Source organism: Loxodonta africana, chromosome 5, assembly GCF_030014295.1.
Source record: "Loxodonta africana isolate mLoxAfr1 chromosome 5, mLoxAfr1.hap2, whole genome shotgun sequence".
Lineage (NCBI taxonomy): Eukaryota > Metazoa > Chordata > Mammalia > Proboscidea > Elephantidae > Loxodonta > Loxodonta africana.
The window spans coordinates 131,571,916-131,594,199 of NC_087346.1; positions in this window are offsets into that span (position 1 = coordinate 131,571,916).

Below are 22,284 nucleotides of genomic sequence, written 5' to 3' on the forward strand. Positions count from 1 at the left end.
GTGTTGCTGTGATACTGGATGCTATGCCACAGGTATTTCAAGTACCAGCAGGATCACCCATGGTGGACAGGATTCAGCAGAGCTTCCAGACTAAGATAGACAAGGAAAAAGAACGTAGTGGTCTACATCTTAAAAAAAAATTGTCCAGTGAAAACCTTATGAATAGCAGTGGAACATTGTCTGATATAGTGCCAGAGGATGAGACCCTCAGGTTGGAAGGCACTTGAAAGAAGACTGAGGAAGACCTACCTCCTCAAAGTGGAATCAATCTTGATATGAATGGAGTAAAGCTTTCAGGACTTTTATTTATTGATGTGGCATGACACAAAATGAGAAGAAACAGCTGCAAACATCCATTAATAGTCAGAACATGGAATGTACAAACTATAAATCTAGGAAAATTCGAAGTTGTCAAAAATGAAATGGAAATAATAAAAATTGATATCCTAGGTGTTAATGAGCTAGAATGGACTGGTATTGGCCATTTTGAATTGGTCAATTATGAGGTCTACTATGCCAGGAATCACAAATTGAAGAGAAATGGCACTGCATTGTCAAAAAGAACATTTCAAGATCTGTACTGAAGAACAACACTGTCAGTGATAGGATAATATCCATACACCTAAAAGAAAGACCAGTTAATACAAATATTATTCAAAAATTTATACACAAATGAACTAATGGCAAAGGTAAAGAAATTGAAGATTTTTACCAACTTCTACAGTCTGAAATTGATCAAACATGCAATAAATTTGCATTGACATTTACTGGAGATTGGAATGTGAAAGTTGCAAACAAAGAAGGACCAGTAGTTGGAATACATGACCTTGGTGTTAGAAATGATGGCAGAGATTGCATGACAGAATTCTGAAAGACCAATGGCCTATTCATTTTTTAGCTCTTATGGGGGGGGGGGCAAAATAAACAGAGACTATGCAAGTGGGCCTTACTAGACAGAATACACAGGAATCAAATAGACTACATTTGAGGAAAGAGATGATGGAGAAGCTCAATATCAAAAGGCAGAACAAGGCCAGTGGCTGACTGTGGAACAGACCATCATTTGCTCCTATGCATTTCAAGTAGAAGCTGAAGAAAATTAAAACAAGTCCATAAGAGCTAAAAAATGATCTTGAGCATATCCAGTCATTTCAAGGGCAGATTTCATGCACTTAACACTAATGACCAAAGGACAGATGAATTGTGGGATGACATCAAGGACATCATACATGAAGAAAGCAAAGGTCATTAAAAAGACAGGAAAGAAAAGGCCAAAATATTAGTTAGAAGAGGCTATAAAATTTGATCTTGAACGTAGAGTAGCTAAAGCAAATGGAAGAAATGATGAAGTAAAAGAGCTGAACAGAAAATTTCAAAGAATGGCTCAAGAAGACAAAGTAATATATTGTGAGGAAATGTGTAAATATCTAGAGTTAGAAAACCAAAAAGGAGGAACACAATTGGCATTTCTCAAACTGAAAGGACTGAAGGAAAAATTCAAGCCTTGAGTTGCAATTTTGAGGGATTCTTGGACAAAATATTGATCAACACAGGAAGCATGATAACAAGATGGAAGGAATACAGACAGTCACTGTACCATAAATAATTGGTCAACATTCAGTTATTTCGGGAGGTAGCATTTAATCAAGAACCAATGGTTTTGAAGGAAGAAGACCAAGCTGCCCTGAAGGCATTGGCAAGAAAGAAGGTTCCAGGAATTGACTGAATATCACTTTAGATGTTTCAACAAATGGATGCATCCCAAGAGGTGCTCATTCATTTATGCCAAGAAATTTGGAAGACAGCTACCTGGAAAACCGACTGGAAAAAATCCGCTTTTTTTCTATGCCTAAGAAAAGTGATCCAACCAAACGTGGAAATTATTGAAAAATATCGTTAGTATCACAGGAAAGGAAGATTTTGCTGAAGACCATTCAAAAACAGTTGCAGTACATCGACAGGAAACTGCCAGAAATACAAGTAGAATGCAAAAAATGACATGGAACGAGAGCAATCGTTGATGATGTCAGATGAACCTTGGCTGAAAGCAGAGACTACCAGAAACATGCTTACCTGTGTTTTACCGATTATGCAAAAGCATTCAACTGTGATGATCAGAACAAATTATGGATAACATTAAGAAGAAAAGGAATTCCAAAACATTTAATTGTGCTCGTGAGGAAACTACATAGGCCAAAAAGCAGCCCTTCAAACAGAACAAAGGGATAATGCATGGCATAAGGTCAGGAAAGGTGTTGGGTAAGGATTGTATGCTTTCACCATACTTATTCAATCTGTACGCTAAGCAAATAATTTGAGAAAATGGATTGTATGAAAAAGAAAGTGGCATTAGAATTGGAGGAAGACTCATTAACAACGTAGGTTGCTGATAGTGAAGAAGACTTGAAACACTTACTGATGAAGATCAAAGACCACAGCCTTCAGTATGGATCACACCTCAACATAAAGAAAACAAAAATCCTCACAACTGGACCAATAAGCAACATCATGATTAACAGAGAAAGATTGCAGTTGTCAAAGGTTTCATTTTACTTGGATCAACAATCAAACCCCATGGAAACAGCAATCAAGAAATCAAACGGTTTCTTGCATTGGGCAAATCTGCTGCAAAAGACCTCTTTAAAGTGTTAAAAAGCAAAATGTCGCTTTTAGGACTAAGGTGAGCCTGAGTCAAGTCATTGTGTTTTCTATTGCTTCATATGCATTCGAAAGCTGAACAAAGAAGAAGGGAGATTGAAAAAGAATTGATGCCTTTGAATTATGGTGTTGGCAAAGAATATTGAATACACCGTGGACTGTCAGCAGAGTGAACAAATCTGTCTTGGAAGAAATACAGCCAGACTGCTCCTTAGAAGTGAGGATGGTGACACTTCTTCTCATGTACTTTGGTCATGTTATCCAGAAGGACTAGTCCCTGAAGCAGGACATTATGCTTAGTAAAGTTGAGGGCCAGGGAAAAGGAGGAAGACCCTCAGTGAGATGGATTGACACAGTGGCTGCAACAATTGACTAAAACACAGTAACAATTGTGAGGATGGTGCGGGACTAGGAAGTGTTTTGTTCAGTTGTACATAGGGTTGCTGTGAATGTAAACAAACTTGAAGCACCTAACAACAAGAAAGTCAACAACAAACTTGTGACAATTTGTTTAGAGACATTAGAAAATCTACTCTTCCCATCAGGAAATGGTGGAAACACAATTTTGTTTTGCTTAAGCAAAAAAAGTAATGTATTACCTCAACTTCGGTGTATATATATGTGTGTGTATATATATATATATACACACACACACAATATATATATTCTATATATATACATATATAAACAGTGTGTAGATATATTCTATATGTACACATATTCAACAATTAGGTAATAACATTCTTTAATAAACCTGAAACATACAAAGAAATTGTAATATACTTTTATATAGAGCAAGCATCAAACAAAAAATATACAAGTATCATACGGACCATATTCTATGACTATGACTACAATGCATTTAATTTAAAAGTTGTAAACAAAAATTAAAATTTAAAAAATTTAAATTACGTTGTGTAATATATTTGAAATTTTAAGAAAACTTATGAATTACTTATAGGTTATGGAGAAAATAACTGAATTTTAAAATATTTAGAACTGAATAATATTGAAAAGAAAATATTTGACAACTTACAGAATTTAGTGAATTTGGAATTTTAAGGGGAACTCTCATGGATTGGATTGTGTCCCCCAAAAATATGTGTCAACTTGGTTAGGCCACGATTCCCAATATTGTGTGGTCGTCCTCCATTTTGTGATTGTAATTTTATGTTAAGAGGATTGGGGTGAGACTATAACACCCTTACTAAGGTCACATCCCTGATCCAATGTAAAGGGAGTTTCCCTGGAGTGTGGCCTGCACCACCTTTTATCTTATAAGAGATAAAAGGAAAGGGGAGGACCTCATACCACCAAGAAAGCAGTGCCAGGAGCAGAGTACATCCTTTGTACTTTGGACAAAGTTCCTGTGCAGAGAAGACCCTAGACCAGGGGAAGATTGATGACAAGGACCTTCCTCCAGAGCTGACAGAGAGAGAAAGACTTCCCCTGGGACTGATGCTCTGAATTTGGACTTGTAACCTGCTAGGCTGTGAAAGAATAAATTTCTCTTTAACACCATCTACTTGTGGTATTTCTATTATAGCAGTACTAGATAACTGTTAGTAAAGAAGACATACTGAAAATTAACGGCCAAGATTCTACCTTAACAATGTAGACAGAATAGACTCAAAGAAATTATAAAGAGAGATAAAATCAAAAACCAATGAAATATAAAGTTTTAAAAAGCACAGAAAGAATTAACAAATCCAAAAGATGATTATTTGGATCAACTAAAAACAATGGGCAAATTTTTGAAAAGACTGGCTAAGAAAATTAATAATTGACTAGTCAGTAATACTAGGAATAAAAATAAATCATGATCATTGTTGTAGCAGAAAGTATAAGGGTAATAAGAGAATACTGTGATGGTTAAGGCTGTGTGTCAGCTTTGCCGGACCATGATTCTCAGTGGTTTGGCAGTTATGATGTAGTTTGGCAGTTATGTAATGATGTAATCACTTCCATGATGAGAGCTGATATGACGTAATTGCCTCCATGATGAGAACTGTTATGAACAGCTGATCAGTTGAAAGGGATTTTCCTTTTAAGTGTGGCCTGCATTCACTATACCTGGACTTTCTGGTAAAGCCTGCTGGTTGTTGCTCTGCTCTGGATCCTGTATTCACCTTGTTATCATCTGACCTCCGGGTCTTGGGGTTTAAGCCAGCAGCCCGTCATCTTACCTGCCAATATTGGGTTTGTCAGCCCCTGCAGCTATGTGAGCCAGGAGAAGCCTCCAGCCTGATATCTGACCCATGGACTTGGAACTTTCCAGCCTCTACAACCACATGAGCCATTTTCTTGTTACAAATCTCTCTCTATATATATACATATACTCTTAATGGTTTTGCTTCTGTAGAGAGCCTAGCCTAAGACTAATACCATCATCATTTTATGGCAGTAAAATTGATAATTAGATGAAATAAAAATATTAAAAAAAAAATCTTCTTTGCCAAATCCAACTCAAGTGAAATGGAAGCCTGAATATTGTTATAATTATTTAATAAATTGAAACCATATTTTAACATCTTTTTTCCAAAGAAATTATCTGGCACAGAAGGTTTTAGAAGGTATTTCTAACAAACTTTCAAATTACGTATCAATTTCACCTTCTTTGGGCTTTTCCAGAGAAAGAGTGAACATTCTTCAGGTCATTCTATAAGGTCACCATGACCTTGATCACCAACATGAGACAAAGAGAGAAAGAGAAATAATTGCAGGCCTAATTGACCCATGAGCATAGGTGCAAAAAATAGGAAATAAATCAGTAAAATTTGTAATAGCCCACATAAGAAAATAAGACAAATGATTAGCTGTTCCAATTTTTTTTTTTTTTTTGTCCTAGCCAGCTCCCTCTTCTCATGAAAAATAAAGAGTTAAATTTGTGGGTTTTTAAGAAGGAGGAGCATGTAGACAGGGAAGAGGTCTGCTAGGAAAATGACATACAATCCCATTTTGAAAAACAGGTATGCAGAGTTTGGGGTCTTGTGTATCTAGAATATTCTGAGGTCAATAACTCTTGATTGGGTCGATAATGTTGGCTTTTATGAACCAGGAAATTTCTGAAATCTTTGATATATACCCAAGATATATTATCTTCCTATACATTTATAGGGACCCTTGTGGCACAGTGGCTAAGAGCTCGGCTGCTAACCAAAAGGTAGGCAGTTAGAACTCACCGGCCTCCCTGCAGGAGAAAGATATAGCACTATGCTCCTGTAAATATTAGAGCCTAGGAAACCCTATGGGGCAGTTCTACTCTGTCTAATAGGGTTGCTATGAATCAGAGTCAACTCAACAGCAGCTGGCAATTCTTTTTTTTAATATATATATTTAAACCTGGTCGGAACACCAACAGATGGTGCTAATGTATTTGAACCTGCACTTAGAACATGCTGGAAGACGCTCTGTGGCTCCCTACCAGTTATTTGCATAAGTCTACTTTCATCATTTCCTTAATATTATTAAAAAAATAATAATATATGTACGTATGTATATATGCACATGGAAACCCTAGTGGTGTAAAGGTTAAGAGCTATGGCTGCTAAACAAAAGGTTGGTGGTTCAAATCCACCAGGCACTCCTTGGAAACCCTATGGGGCAGTTCTACTCTGTGCTATAGGGTCACTATGAGTCGGAATCAACTCGAAGGCAATGGATATGTATGTATGTGTATATAAGATCATCTCAATAAATATAGAAAACTTTTTGGAAATTTAATATATATCATAGTTACAAAAAACAAAATAAAACAAGCAAGCTATTGGTGAACTAGGAAACTCTGGAAAGTAAGTTTCATGAAGATAGGGATTTTGGCCTATTCTGTTCATAATATATCTCAGGCAGGCAGAAGAGTTTGTTGTGCATAGAAGACACTCAATGAAATAACTTTTTAATTGAATTAATGAAAAGAAACTTCTTAACTTGATGAACAGTATCTATAAAATCTAAATGATCAATAACAACAACCTAAATGGGTGTTAGTTTTTGTTGTTGTAAATTGCCATTGAGCAGTAGTATTTGCTTTAAAATGGTGAACAATATGAAAATACCCTCTATCTCCTCTTCTATTCAATTTTGCACTGGAGGCTTTACCCAGCCCAATAAATCAATAAATTAAATCAAATACATAAGAAATGGAAAGAAAAAAAAAAAAAAACACTATCCTTATTTGCTGTTAGTGATTGTCCCCATGGAAACACAAACACAAAGATGAATTATTATAATCAATAGAAGAAATTAGAAAGCTGACATGATCTAAGATAAATGTAAAAAGTCAATTTATCTACAAACATTTGCACGGAAATGATATAATTTAGAACAGCAAGAACAGCTATATTGTACCAGGGAATACATTTAGCAAATGATGTGCAAGAACTTTATGCATCTAATAATGAAACTGCAAGAAAGGGAATTAAAGAAGATCTAAGTAAATGGAAAGTTATCTCCTGCTTATAATTCAGGAGGCTTAACATTATACATTGTTTCTCCTAGGTGATCATAGAACGCTCTCACTGATCAATAAAATATCTTTAATAAATAAACCAATAGTGATCTTTATCACATTTAACAAATTGTTATAATTTTTTAAATAAAAAGTGCACAACTAAGATACCTTAGAAAAAGACCAGGACAAGAAGAGTTGTGCTACCAGAGCTGGGTGTACCAGATGCATATAGAAATGCACCTTGAGGTTAAAAGTAACGTTGTGTGGTATTGGTACCAAGATAGACAAAGAGAAAAGACAGACCAAAAATAGGTCTGCACGTACATGTGCGGGAAATCTGACATATGACAAGTAGCATGGGATATCATTGGGACAAGAAAAAACTACTCAGTGAATGGAGTTTTAGGCAGTGATTGTTCGCAGAGGGAGAATAATACTGGAAGCCTACTATACATTATGTATTAAGTTTTCATATGTTCTTGGATCTGTTTCTGGGCTCCCTGTTATGCTCCTTTCATCAATTTATCTGTATTTTGCTGTCCTGCATGCTTCTTTAGATTATTTCTGTGTTTTGATATCACATCTTATTGTTTATTAAGGTTGCTTGGCTTGCTTTCCTCGCTTTGTTACTCAGTTTAACCAGTCTGCAGTAACAGAAAAAATGCCTTTCAGGATAGCATGATTCAACGGAATGCCTTAGAATATTTATTTGAACGATTGTGCAATATTCAATAAATAACTTAATGGAAGCTTAACAACTTAGAGGTCACTAATTAAGGGAATCATAAATGAGTTTCAGGGGTTCTGAGAACCCCATGAAGTTGTGTGAAAATTCTGCTTTATATAAATGTGTGCATTTTTCCAAAGAGGCACAACAGGTTTTTAAAGTGTGTACAACCTATTTACCTTAGCATTATTTTGTTCATCTTACATTAGGGTATTTAAGATGTATACTCTTCTTCCCAGGAGTCCCTGGTGGTGCACATGGTTTAGCGCTTGACTACTAGCTGAAAAGTTGATGATTCAAACCCATTCAGAGGTGCCTGGGAAGACAGGCCTGGTGGTCTGTTCTTGGGGCGTCCAAGAGTTGGAATCAACTCAACAGCAGCTGATAACAACAACTCTTCTTCCAAGTTTTTCAGACACTTTTGCATTTTTCTTTTACTGAAAACACGTAATTCACATTCATCCCCACATAAATTAGCTTCTCAAAAGGTTTATTGACCCTCCTTTCAAAGATAAAAAAATACCAAGGTGACCTCAATATTTTTCTTAATTAAAATGAGAAAATTGAACAGAACTTTTTCCAGGTTTCTTTTCAGTTCTAAAATTTGGATTCTTTGCAGTATATTCAGTCTTTATTTCTCATGGAGTTATTTGCATCTGCCTAAATAAAAAAAAAAAATTTTTTTTTTTTTTTTAATAAATGAATCATGTTAAAATCAGTAAAATCAGTAGTATGTGTCATTTAAAGAGGACGGAATATGTATCTCCATAGTTCTTCTATCTAATGTTTTTTTAAAGACTGAATACAGCTAATAGAAATTATAATACATATTCTCCTATTATGACTTTATTGCAGTATATAAAGTTATAACTTTGACAACACATTTCACATGGAAAATATCTATTTTTTGTGGTATATACAGTGAAACATAGAAATTTTTACACAATTTCGTAGACTCTTCAGATCCTATGGAATGAGATTTAATGACTGAAAGAAGCTTGCTGCTATTGATAAAAGTTTATAAACTTTTAACAGTAAAATAATTTAAAAAACTCAAATCAAATTAAATTCTTCTAATATCAATGTGCCTTTCCAAAGTGAATTACTTCCATGATGTATCTATGAGGCAGGTGGACTTTTTTCCATCTCTACTAGTTATTAAAAAATAAACAATGATATACTTTGGAGTGCTGTTCTCATAAAATATTAGATGTTTGTGTCCAGGTTACTTTAGATAGATGTCAGCTTGAGTTCACAAAATTATCTGAGAATTGGCAGGTAATTTCAAATGCCATGACGTTTCCATTATATTTGAGAAAGAAAATGGCACAATCAACCGACATCTCTGAAGACAACACTCTCTATAAAGCATAATTAGTGAGCTATCCGCCAAATCATACATCTTGAGGAAGTAGTGAAACCTTGATGACTTTTTGCAGATCTTCTATTGCAAAAGAAGTCCTGTCTTATGCCCTCTGTCTGGCATGAAGATTTCCAGGAAACAAAAACAAAGGCTTGAACTATATCCCTGAGTTTGTGAAATAACCTGAAGGTTAGGCAAAATTAGACACTTTCACCATGGACTGCTTTGCCAATGGAGAAGGAGGAAGATCATTATTCCCTTTGGAATTGTATAGAATAATGCAAGCCATTATGCCTGATATTTTAAATGTCTACTAAATAAAATGTTTCTTAATTTTTGCCTAGGTTGTGATAACGCTCAGACATGAAAAAATAATCCAAAGCTCTAGGCTCTGGTTCAACTCCCACTTGTAAAAAGGACTGCCAGGTCTGTGTTCTCAGAAATAATATGCAGAAAAATTCTATCTGTGAAGTAGAGGAATTATATTACTGTTTCATCTATTCATAAATAAATAGACTACTTAATCAGGAAGTATCTAAAAAAAATCATGCAATCTACTTTATTTGAAAGATGAAGAAATCTTAAACTCATAGAGGTTCACCCTCCTTCCTCTCTGAATCTTTTTCTGCCCTGTAGAAGATATTTTTACCTCCAATATAGAGCTCCCATGCCTCAGGTTCTGCTTCATCCCTTCAAGCATTTATCAAAGTTTAACTATCTGGATCATGTCTCAAGTTTTTGCTCTCAGCAAACAGCTAATAAACAACCTAATGAACTATGCTTCAAGTCAGGATTAGGCCCTGAATGTGTTATCGTTTTACTGCTGTTTCTGCTACAGAGGTACCAATAAGAATATTTCTAACCTCCTTACATAAAGGGATTTTCAAGTTAAAATTCAGAGTCATACCACCAAAACATATGTACATTTTAGCAATAGAGAATAAGATTCCTGAGCATTAGAAAATAGAATAATGAACAGGCAGCAAACAACACAACAGATGAATACATGACAAGATTCCAAGGAGGTTGGTATTTAGTATTAGTATCGGAGCATCTGAAAAACAATAAGAGATTGGGCAACGTGTAGTTTAGATAAATTATGCCTAAATTCTTGCTATTATGGCCAGATTATTATGAAGTACTATAAATATTTAAATATGTGGGAGTCTTCTGAAGAAAAAATAACCTTAATATGTGAGAATCAATTGCTAATTGATAATCATGGCAAATAATACTTTTAATAAATATTAATTTAATTATTAAATAGTTTATTTAGCATAAAATAGGCCAGTTCATTGTGATTGTGTCTCTCATCTTAATTTAACAGTTGCTTCACTAATCAATAAAATTTTGAGTTATTACAGCGGATCAAGATATGTATCAGGTTTATATCGTTTCACCACACTTATTCAATCTATATGCTGAGCAAGTAATCCAAGAAGAAGAATGAGGTATCAGGATTGGAGGAAGACTCATTAATAAGCTGCATTGTGAAAATGACATAAGCTTCCTTGCTGAAAGTGCAGAGGGCTTGAAATACTTATGATAAAATCAAAGACTACAAACTTCGATATAGATTACACCTCAACACACACAAAAAAAAAATCCTCACAACTGGACCAATAAGCAACATCATGTTAAACAGAGTAACTATTGAAGTTGTCAAGAATTTCGTTTTACCTGGATCCACAATCAACACCCATGGAAGCAGCAGTCAAGAAATCAAAGGAAGCATTGCATTGGGCAAACCTGCTGTAAAAGACCACTTTACAGTGTTAAAGAGTAAAGATGTCACTTTGAGGATTAAGGTGCTCCTGGCCCAAGCCATGGTGTTTTCAGTTGCCTCATATGCATGCTAAAGCTGGGACAATGAACAGGGAAGATCAAAGAAGAATTGATGCTTTTTAATTATGGTGTTGGCGAAGAATATGGAGTATACCATGGACTGCCAGAAAAATGAACAAATCTATCTTGGAAGAAGTACAACCAGAATGCTCCTTTGAAGCAAGGATGGTAAGTCTTTGTCTCACATACTTTGGACATATTATCAGGAGGGATGCGTCCCTGGAGAAGGACATCATATAAAGTAAATTAGAGGGTCAGGGAAAAAGAGGAAGATCTTCAAGGAGATGGATTGACACAGTGGCTGCAACAAAGTGCTCAAACATAACAACGATTATGAGGATGGCGCAGGACCAGGCAGTGTTTCGTTCTGTTATAAATAAGGTCGCTGTGAGTGGGTGTCTGCTGGAAAGCAACTAACAACAGCAGCATTGAATTAAATCCGTTTCTAGGCACTGGTCAGGTTTAAAGAATTTCCTATAAGACTGGATGTAAAGACAAAGTGCAAAGGAAGATGTTGTTTGATATATGGTGGCTGAAGAGAAATAAATGCTTTTAGTTAGATGTCAGAACATTATGGGGAATACCAGAAGTTTACTAAAAATCACACTATTCTGCACTTAAGTTATTGAAAGTCTTATCGTCTACATTGAAGATTTTTATCATGCTCATTTTTTGTCAGACTCAATTTTATCGGAAAAGAAAAATTGGTAAATTTCTGAGAGAATGATAGTACTTTAAAGATGGTTACAACACTCTGGATCTAACTTTCAACAGGTAGTTTGTGAATAAAAATGGAAGCTAATGCTTAAGAAAGGTTCCAAGGTGGCACACAGCCAAGAAAAGTCTGTGGAGCATATCTACTCAGTAACACATGGGGTCGCCTTGAGCCATAGTTGGCTCAATGACAACTAACAACAACGTCTGAGAAATATTTGTTGAATTCAAAATGAAGGCAGCATCTTCCACCCCATAAGGCTATATCTTAGAAATTTACCCCCAACCTACACAAACACAACCATAAATGTCAGAATATAACATGCTTTGCTCATTCATACAATAGTCATATGAAAACCCTGAATGCTTCCAAGAATTGCCTCAATGTATGTAAATTTGGTGAAATAATAAAATGGAAATTAATTAGCTGAAAATATATGTAGACGTATAATCTCATGATTTGGAAATAGTTATAAATCAGAAAAGTAGAGTAAGAAAAAAGTGGAAAAATCTAAGTATATATACATTAAAAAGATGTACATCTTAAAAATACAAAATGAAGAGTATTAATAGTCAAATGGAAAATTGGAAAATAATTTACTACATATGCCACTGAGAAGGTTAACTTCTTAGTAACTCAATAAATTAAAAAAAGGACAATGAGAAAATTACCAACTTGTTTAACTCCACCTATGCAAACAACCTCCGGAACTACAAACAGTTAATGAACACATGAAAATACTCAAAATGGTTTATAATTAAAGAAATGTGAGAATAACAATGTATGGAAAATTTCTGGAGGACAACTTGACAACAATTATCCAGATCATTAACACAATCATACTCTTTGACCTAATTGTTCCATTTTTAGGAATATATCCTAAGGAAATTATTAGAAGGATAAACAATGAATTATGCATGAGAATGTGTATTTCAGCATTATTTATGATAGCGAAAACCTGGGACCAGGCACAATGTCCAATGTTTGGGTAGTAGTTGAGTAATTTACTCCAAAATAAGCAAATAAAATACAATGGAATATTCTGCATTTCTCAGAACAAATTTTTAAATACTAAAAAATGTGACATAATTCATGAAAATGAGAATACATAATAAAAACTGTCAACATATATTGCTAATTTTCCTTAATTATGTACCTACATACAGAGACATACATGCAAACATATCCTGTTAGAAAGTCACTAAAATTTAATATTTTATATTAACATGTTCTGTGATTATAAACAATGCCCTTGTTTCTTGTTTCTCATTTCTGCATTTTACAAAGATTGTACACTAAACTTGTATTAATTATGTATTAGTAAAAAGTAATACATTTAAAAAAATCGTTAAGCTCCCACTTTTTGAATATATAAATACAAATGAATTATCATCCTAAGACAAAAGAAATATGAGATATGATATTAACATAGTACAAAGTAGAATGAACTGTTATTATATAGAAGAAATTACATACCAAGGCAAATCACAAATTTATTATTTATGGCTCGTTAGGTAAAGCAATACTTTCCTAAATTTATATTAAATTGCCAATCACAATTGTAATATTGTGATAAAATGTTATCAAATTCACCATCATGAGTTTTAACTAATAAAAACATTAAGATGGCCACAGTTTTAATAATGTATCTATAGTGACCTTTTTATTCTATATTGAGTTATGTATTAAAAAAACAACAAAAGCACAATACAACTGTGCAATGTCCCTAAAACATTTAGCAATATATATTACTTACAAAGTTATTAATACAGGTTAAATATTTGAAAAAAAATTTTAAGTGTACATTCTCTGATAAAAATTAAACAAACCCATTGCCATTGAGTCCATTCCAGCTCATAGCAACACTATAGGGCAGAGTAGAACTGCCCCATAGGGGTTCCAAGGAGTGACTGGTGGATTCAAACTGTAGACTCTTTGGTAAGCAGCCTGAGCTCTTAAGCACTACACCACCAGGGCTCCATTCTCTGAAAGCAATGAAATAAAACTAGATATTATTTCTAAATAATATCCAGAAGCACCTCAGAAGACAAGCCTGGTGATCTACTTCTGAAAGCTCACAGCTTTGAAAACCCTATGGAGCAGTTATACTCTGTACACATGGGTCTCCATGAGTCAGAACTGGCGTGACAGCAAATAACAATAGCAACACCATGTATGTATTGCTGTTGTTAGTCTGGTCTGTTATGTTGTTGTTGTTGTTACGTGCCGTTGAGTCAGTTCCGACTAACAGAGACCCTGTGCACAACAGAACAAAACACTGCCTGGTCCTGCGCCATCCTTAAAATCATTGTTATGCTTGAGCTCGTTGTTGCAGCCACTGTGTCAATCCACCTCGCTGAGGGTCTTCCTCTTTTCTGCTGACCCTGTACTCTGCCAAGCGTGATGTCCTTCTCCAGGGACTGATCCCTCTTGACAACATGTCCAAAGTATGTAAGATGTAGTCTCATCATTCTTCTTTCTAAGGAGCATTCTGGCTGTACTTCTAAGACAGATTTGTTCGTTCTTTTGGCAGTCCATGTATATTCAATATTCTTCTCCAACACCACAATTCAAAGGCGTCAACTCTTCTTTGGTCTTCCTTATTCATTGTTCAGCTTTCACATGCATATCATGCAACTGAGAATACCATGGCTTGGGTCAGGTGCACCTTAGTCTTCAAGGTGACATCTTTGCTCTTCAACACTTTAAAGAGGCCCTTTGCAGCAGATTTACCCAAAGCAATGCGTCTTTTGATTACTTGACTGCTGTTTCCATGGCTGTTGATTGTGGATCCAAGTAAAATGAAATCCTTAACAACTTCAATCTTTTCTCCGTTTATCATGATGTTGCTCATTGGTCCAGTTGTGAGGATTTTTGTTTTCTTTATGTTGAGGTGTAATCCATACCGAAGGCTGTGGTCTTTGATCTTCATTAGTAAATGCTTCAAGTCCTACTCGCTTTCAGCAAGCGAGGCTGTGTCATCTGCATAACACAGGTTGTTAATGAGTCTTCCTCCAATCCTGATGCCCTGTTCTTCTTCATATAGTCCAGCTTCTGGTATTATTTGCTCAGAGTACAGATTGAAAAGGTATGGCAAAAAATACAACCCTGACGCACACCTTTCCTGACTTTAAACCAATCAACATCGGCTTGATCTGTCCAAACAACTGCCTCTTGATCTATGTAAAGGTTCATCATAAGCACAATTAAGTGTTGTAGAATTCCCGTTCTTTGCAATGTTATCCATAATTGGTTATGATCCGCACAGTCGAATGCCTTTGCATAGTCAAGAAAACACAGGTAAACATCCTTCTGGTATTCTCTGCTTCCAGCCAGGATTCATCTGACATCAGCAATGATATCCCTGGTTTCACCTCCTCTTCTGAAACCGGCCTGAATTTCTGGCAGTTCCCTGCGGATATACTGCTGCAGCCATTTTTGAATGACCTTCAGCAAAATTTTGCTTGCATGTGATATTAATGATATTGTTCTATAATTTGCACCTTCGATTTGCTATACACATACATATATATCACAGAAATACTGTTGAAATTATACCAACATATATATAAGAAGCCCTGTTGGCATAGTGGTTAAAGTGATTGACTGCTAATGAAAGGTCAGTGGTTCCAAACCAGTGGCTCAGAAGAAAGATGTGGTAGTTGGTTTCCATAGGAATTTACACCCTTGGAAACCCTGTGGTGTCGCTATGAGTCAGAATCGACTCAAAAGCAGTGGGTTTGGTTATTTTTTAAAATATGTAACAATATATATATTTAAAACTATATAAAGGAAACTCAGGTGGCGTAGTAGTTAAAAACTATGGCTGCTAACCACAGGTCAGCAGTTCGAATCTACCAGGCGCTCCTTGGAAACATATAGGGCAGTTCTACTCTATCCTATAGGGTTGCTATGAGTTGGAATTGCCTGGATGACAATGGGTTTTTGTTTGTTTGTTTTGGCTTATATATATAAAAATATGTATCTGTAAAACTAGACATCTATAAAATTATCTATAAAACTATATCTCTATCTCTCTACAGCTATTCACTGATTCAGTTACCCTGGGTAAAGTACTTGGCTTCTATGTTCAGTGGTGAGTAAAGCGCAGCTCAAGTAATTGTTAAAATTCTTATGGGGAGAGCACATTCAAAACAAAACAAAACAGAATGAGAGTATTTTGCAAGTAGAAATGTGGCATGAATGTGTTAGTGGCTATTATTAGCAAGGTTATTGCCGTGAATAGTAACAGCCAGGATGGTTAAGAATGAGGGGCAAGGCAAAAGAGCATTTTTATCTTCCTTAACACTGAAAGACCACAATGCTATTTCCTTCTTGGATACTAATGCATAAAAAAAAAAAAATGCATAGCAGCCTGATATTATAGATTTCCCTCATACTTTCTTTGTTTAATCCACTGCTCAGTTTTCATGTCTTCCAAAGAAATTGAGTATTTTGAATTGTTTTAACTGAATTGAGTTACCTTTTGCAAACAAGACAGAGTGTGTGACTAGCAAAGTGTTCCACTAATTATGAAATTGTGGTGTGCAGGGTATGTACAGGTGCTTGTGTGTTTTATCCCTTACCCTAAGGGAATCTACCACTCAGGGATAACCTGGTTCACCATATCTTTCTATTATAATTCTCTGGAGACTTCTCACTGGGGAAATGAGGGTCAGCAGACATATATGTTGCACTAAACATCAACCTGCCATGTAATTTCTTCTTGCTGTCATCATAGACACTGCTGTAAAACCAGGGACATCAATTGCAATAGATGCCATACTATTTAGAAATTTTAGAGTAGCATTTGTTATTTGTATTTTTTACTGACACTGCTTTAAACATCAGAAGGTACAGAAGTTATCTCATGAAATAGAACTTGATAAAATAAGAAAATGCCTCATGTGGAGTCTTTCATTATAATTGGTACTATAATACAAATTAATATATGTCACATTAAAATTTAAAACTCCAGAAAAAAAGTATACCAAGTGGAATATTTTTTAATAAACTATTGATTAAAAATGTTCTTCAAAATGACACGTTTTAAAGCAGAACTACTCTAATAATCTTAAATTATGCATCTGCACCCTGTACAGAGTATATCTGAGTTTTTAGAAACTACCTAATCCCAAACTTTAATTTGCTCTATTTTACCTTTGATTTTAGCTATGAGATGTTAGAACTGAATGCAGAACATTCTTTCACATCCACAACTTTCCACTCCTTCAAGGCAGATCAACCCACCTGTTTATTATAAATTCTAAGTTCAGAGTGAGGTGGTGGTGGTGGTGTTAGTAGGAGCCCTCAAGTTGATTCCAACTCAGAGTGACCCTGTGTACAACAGAACAAAACACTGCCTGGTCCTGCACCATCCTCACAACCGTTGTTATGCTTGATCCCACTGTTGCAGCCGCTGTGTCAATTCATCTCTTTGAGGGTCTTCCTCTTTTTCATTTACCCTCTACTTTACCAAGTATGACGTCCTTCATCAGGGACTGGTCCACAAGTCTTGCCATCCTTGCTTCTAAGGAGCATTCAGACTGAACTTCTTCCAAGACCGGTTTGTTTATTCTTTTGGCAGTCCACGGTACATTCAATATTCTTTACCAACACCATAATTCAAAGGCATCAATTCTTCTTCGGTCTTCCTTATGCATTGTCCAGCTTTCACACATACATTAGGCGATTGAAAACGCCACAGCTTGGACTAGGCACATCTTAGTCCTTAAAGTCACATCTTTGCTTTCTAACATTTTTAGAGGTCTTTTGCAACAGATTTGCCCAATGCAACGAGTCCTTTGATTTCTTCACTGCTGTTTCCATGGGTGTTGATTGTGGATCCAAGTAAAATGAAATCCTCGACAACTTAATCTTTTCCCCATTTATCATGATGTTGCTTATTGGTCCAGTTGTGAGGATTTTTGTTTTCCTTGTGTTGAGGTGCAATCCATACTGAAGGCTGTGGTCTTCGATCTTCATCAGTATGTGCTTCAAGTCCTCTTCACTTTCAGCAAGTAAAGTTGTGTCAACTGCATATTGCAGGTTGTTAACGAGTCTTCATGTAATACTGATGCCCTGTTCTTCATATAGTCCAGCTTCTCAGGTTATTTGTTAAGCACACAGATTGAATAAGTGTGGTGAAAGGATACAACCCTGTTGCACACATTTGCTGACTTTAAACCATGCATTCTTCCCTTGTTCTGTTTGAATGACTGCCCTTGGCCTAAATATAGATTCCTCATGAGCACAATTAAGAGCTCTGCAATTCCCATTCTTTGCAATGTTATCCATAATTTGTTATGATCCACACAGTCAAATGCCTTTGCATAGTCAATAAAACACAGGTAAACATCTTCCTGATATTAAAAGAAGAGACATTTGGTATAAAATTTAAGCGCTAAAATTTTGTTTTGGTGATGAAATTATTGAACCATCATGACCAGTTGTTACCCATTCTATTTTTAACTTCTCTTTGAAATACCTCACAACCTTTCTCAGTATCCCATGAATAGAACCCTAATGTTTCTAGACTTTTGCCATACCATCTGCATCAGAAGCTCTTGAGGTGCTTATTAAAAATTAAAAATCCAGGATCCCATCATCAATAGATTAATTCAAAATGCCTGGTGATTGGATAAAAGAATTTGCATTTAAGAAGTTCTCCAGATGATTCTTATGAATGGGAAATTTTGAGGAAACATTGCTCTAGCAGTATGTGATTATGTTCTATTCTGCTTTATCTCTCTCGTCCCCCTTTAATGCACAGCCTAGGAAAAGAACTTCTGCAGGTGCAAGTGCTATTTCATTCGTAGGTATTTTCTCCTTTTGAGGAATCTTTATACCAGTGGTATTTTTAGGAGGTAAGCATAGTACAGTGTTCTGTTTTACTTTGTTTTTTAGTTTAAGTTACTTCAATTAAAAGCTTTGGAAGGTTTAAATGAAGATTAAGACTACTTTGGGAAAATGGAAGTATTTACATTCAAATAATTCAATTTTTTTATGGGAACATTAGACAAATTAATTTTTTAAAAAGTCTTTGTGCCAGTTTTACGAAGTTGAAAAGAGAAATAGACAGCTCCACAGTAATAGTAGGAGACTTTAACACACCACTTTCAGCAAAGAATAGAACATCCAGAAAGAAACTTAATAAAGATATGGACGATCTAAATGCTACAATCAATCAAATTGACCTCATAGACATATACAGAACACTCCACCCAACGGCAGCCAAGTATATATTGTTTCCCAATGCACATGGAGCATTCTCTAGAATAGACCTCCCAAATCTATGGGACTGTTAACCCCCAACTGAAACCATTCCTGAAGCCCGCTCTTCAGACAAAGAGTAAATAGGATTATAAAACAAAAGATAATACCGATGAGGAAGGCGCTTCTTAGTTCAATCAGATATATAAGACCAAATGGGCAACTCCTATCCAAAACAGATGAGAAGGCAGGAAGGGGCAGGAACTGGAAAAATGGACACAGGAAACCCGGGGTGGGAAGGGGAGTGTGCTGCCACATTGTGGGGATTGCAACTAATGTCAAGAAACCATATGTGTACAAATTTTTGAATGAGAAATTGAGCTGTAAATTTCACCTAAAGCACATTAAAATAAATAAATAAGCAGAATTGTAGAAGGAGAGAAAAAAAAAAAAAGACCACTATTTAGAGATGGTGAAATCTGTTCGGTGCTTTTACTTCATCATTTCTTCCATTTGCTAAAGGTACTCTATGTTCAAGAGCAAGTTTCAGTTTCTGAAAGGCCAAAATAGATGTTAGAAGAGTCTCTGAAACACATCTAAAAATTTCAGTGCAATCCAATTATAATCAGTGGAAAAAGAGGCACACTCAGGGCTGTCATAATAAAAATTCAGAAAGTAAAGAGAGAAAATTACTTAAGAAATCAACATTTTGCCCACAGAATCCTTTAATATTGCAACTTGAACCTTGAATTTTTTCTTCAGTTCTTTCAGCTTGAGAAATGCTGGGCATGTTCTTCTCTTTTGATTTTCTATCTCTAGGTCTTCGCATGTTTCATAATAATATTTTATTTTGTCTTCTTGAGCCACCCTTTGAAATCTTCTGTTCAGCTCTTTTGCTTCATAATTTCTCCTGTTTTCTTTAGCTACTCTACATTCAAGAACAAGTTTCAGAGTCTCTTCTTACATCCATTTTGGTCTTTTCTTTCTTTCCTGTCTTTTTAATGACCTTTTGCTTTCTTCATGTATTAAGTCCTTGATGTCATCCCAACAACTTATCTGGTCTTCAGTCATTAGTGTTCCATAGGTCAAATCTATTCTTAAGATTGTCTATAAATTCTGGTGGGGTATACTGAAGGTCATACTTTGGCTATCCTGGACTTGTTTTAACTTTCTTCAGCTTCAACTTAAACTTGCATATAAGCAATTCACGGCCTATTCTGCAGTGGGCCCTGTCTCTTTCTGACTGACGATACTGAACTTCTTCATTGTCTATTTCCACAGATGTAGTAGATTCAATTCCTGTGTGTTCCACATGGCGAGGTCCAAGTGAACATTCACTGATTATGTTGTTGAAAAACAGTATTTGCAATGAATAAGTTGTTGGTCTTGCAAATTTCTATCATGCAATCTCTGGTGTCATTTCTATCACCAAGACCTTATCTTCCAACTACTGACCCTTCTTTGTTTCCAACTCTTGCATTTCAATCATCAGTGAGTACCAAAACAGCTTATATGCGTGTTTGATCAGTTTTAGATTGTAGAAGTTGGTAAAAATCTTCAATTTCTTCACCTTTGGCTTTAGTGGTTGGTGCAGAATTTTGAATAACAGTCGTACTAACTGGTCTTCCTTGTAGGTATATAGATGTTGTCTTATCAGTGACAGCATTGTACTTCAGGATAGACCTTGAAAAGTTCTTTTTGACAATGAATGTCAAATTTTCCTCTTCAATTTTTCGTTCGCAGCATAGTAAGACCATATGATTGTCAATTCAAAATGACAAATACCAGTCCATTTCAGATCACTAATGCCTAGAATATCAGTCTTTATGCATTCCATTTAAATTCTGATGAATTCTAATTTTCTTTGATTCATATTTCATACATTCCACATTCTGATTATTAACAGATATTTTCAGTTTCTTCTCATTTTGAGTCGTGCCACATCAGCAAATGAAGGTCTTGAAAACTTTACACCATCGAAGTCATCAAGGTTGACTCAGTTTGAGGAGGCAACTCTTCCCCAGTCTTACTTTGAGTGCCTTCCAACCTGATGGGCACATCTTCTGGCACTTTAATGAACAATGTTCCACTGCTATTCATAAGGATTTCACTGGCCAATTTTTTTAGAGATAGACCATCAGGTCATTCTTCCTAGTCTGTCTTAGTCTGGAAGTTCCACTGAAACCTGTTCACCATGGGTGACTCTGCTGGAATTTAATACTGGTGGCATAGCTTCCAGCATCCCAGCAACAGGCAAGCCGTCACAGTACAACAAATTGACAGATGAGTCATAGAATTAATATTAGTGCAGTACTATTGACTAAAGCCTAGGCTTTATTTACATTTCACCAGATTTTGCTGATCTCTTTTTTCAGCTTTAGGATATAGTCAAGGATGTTGTACTGCATTTATTTGTCATCTTACCACTGACTTTGAGAGAATGATAAAGTTTTGAAGGTAGATGACCTTTGGGGATTCATTCTATTGTCTAAAGCAAGAAATTATGACAAGAAGGTATCAATGTTTTAAAAATAAATAGAATTAAACAATCTCTGAAAGAACAAAGCTGATAACAGTATATGTAATAATAATAAAAAATGACTGTCAGTCCTATAAAAATAGATAAAGCAAAATGTAAGTTTCTCTGTAAAAGGGCATTATTATTCTTATTTATTTACTGTAACATAGTTGTGCAAGAAGAGGGCCAAATACATATTGTGGGCAATCTTGACGTCTTAAACTGAACTATTAATCTAAACTATTGAACCAGTATCTAATCAATAAGGCAAGTGTAGAAAACACATTGATTGGAAAAAAAAAAAAGTCAGTTTTTTGACCACTTATTGCTATATTTTTTGTTTTTGTTTTAATTCAAACGAGAATAACATCCCTAAAATTGCTATACTATAAATGATTTGTTGCTTTATTTTTTTATTGGCCTACTAAGTCAGAGAGGAAAAAAAGGGTGCCAGAAAACAAAGAGGAAAAGGGGAGCAAGAAGACAAGGGAGATTAAGAAGAAATTGAAGAGACTGGGAAAGATACTCAAATCATAAAGTCCATGGGATACTGAGAAGTAGGTGTAAGAAGAGTCTTAGGCAGTTGTAAAGACCCCACAGGAGAGTAGCATACCTAGGAAATGACCCTAAGAAATTACCTTCATTTATCCTATCAGTAAGCACCAGGGAAGTTGTGGGAATTATTAAAGGGAAAGGCATAGTTATAGTTAATAAAACATTCAGGGATGGAGAGACGGAGGTCAGGAATTTACAAAACTGCCTTAAAAATGGAAAAGGATTCTTTCCACGTACACAA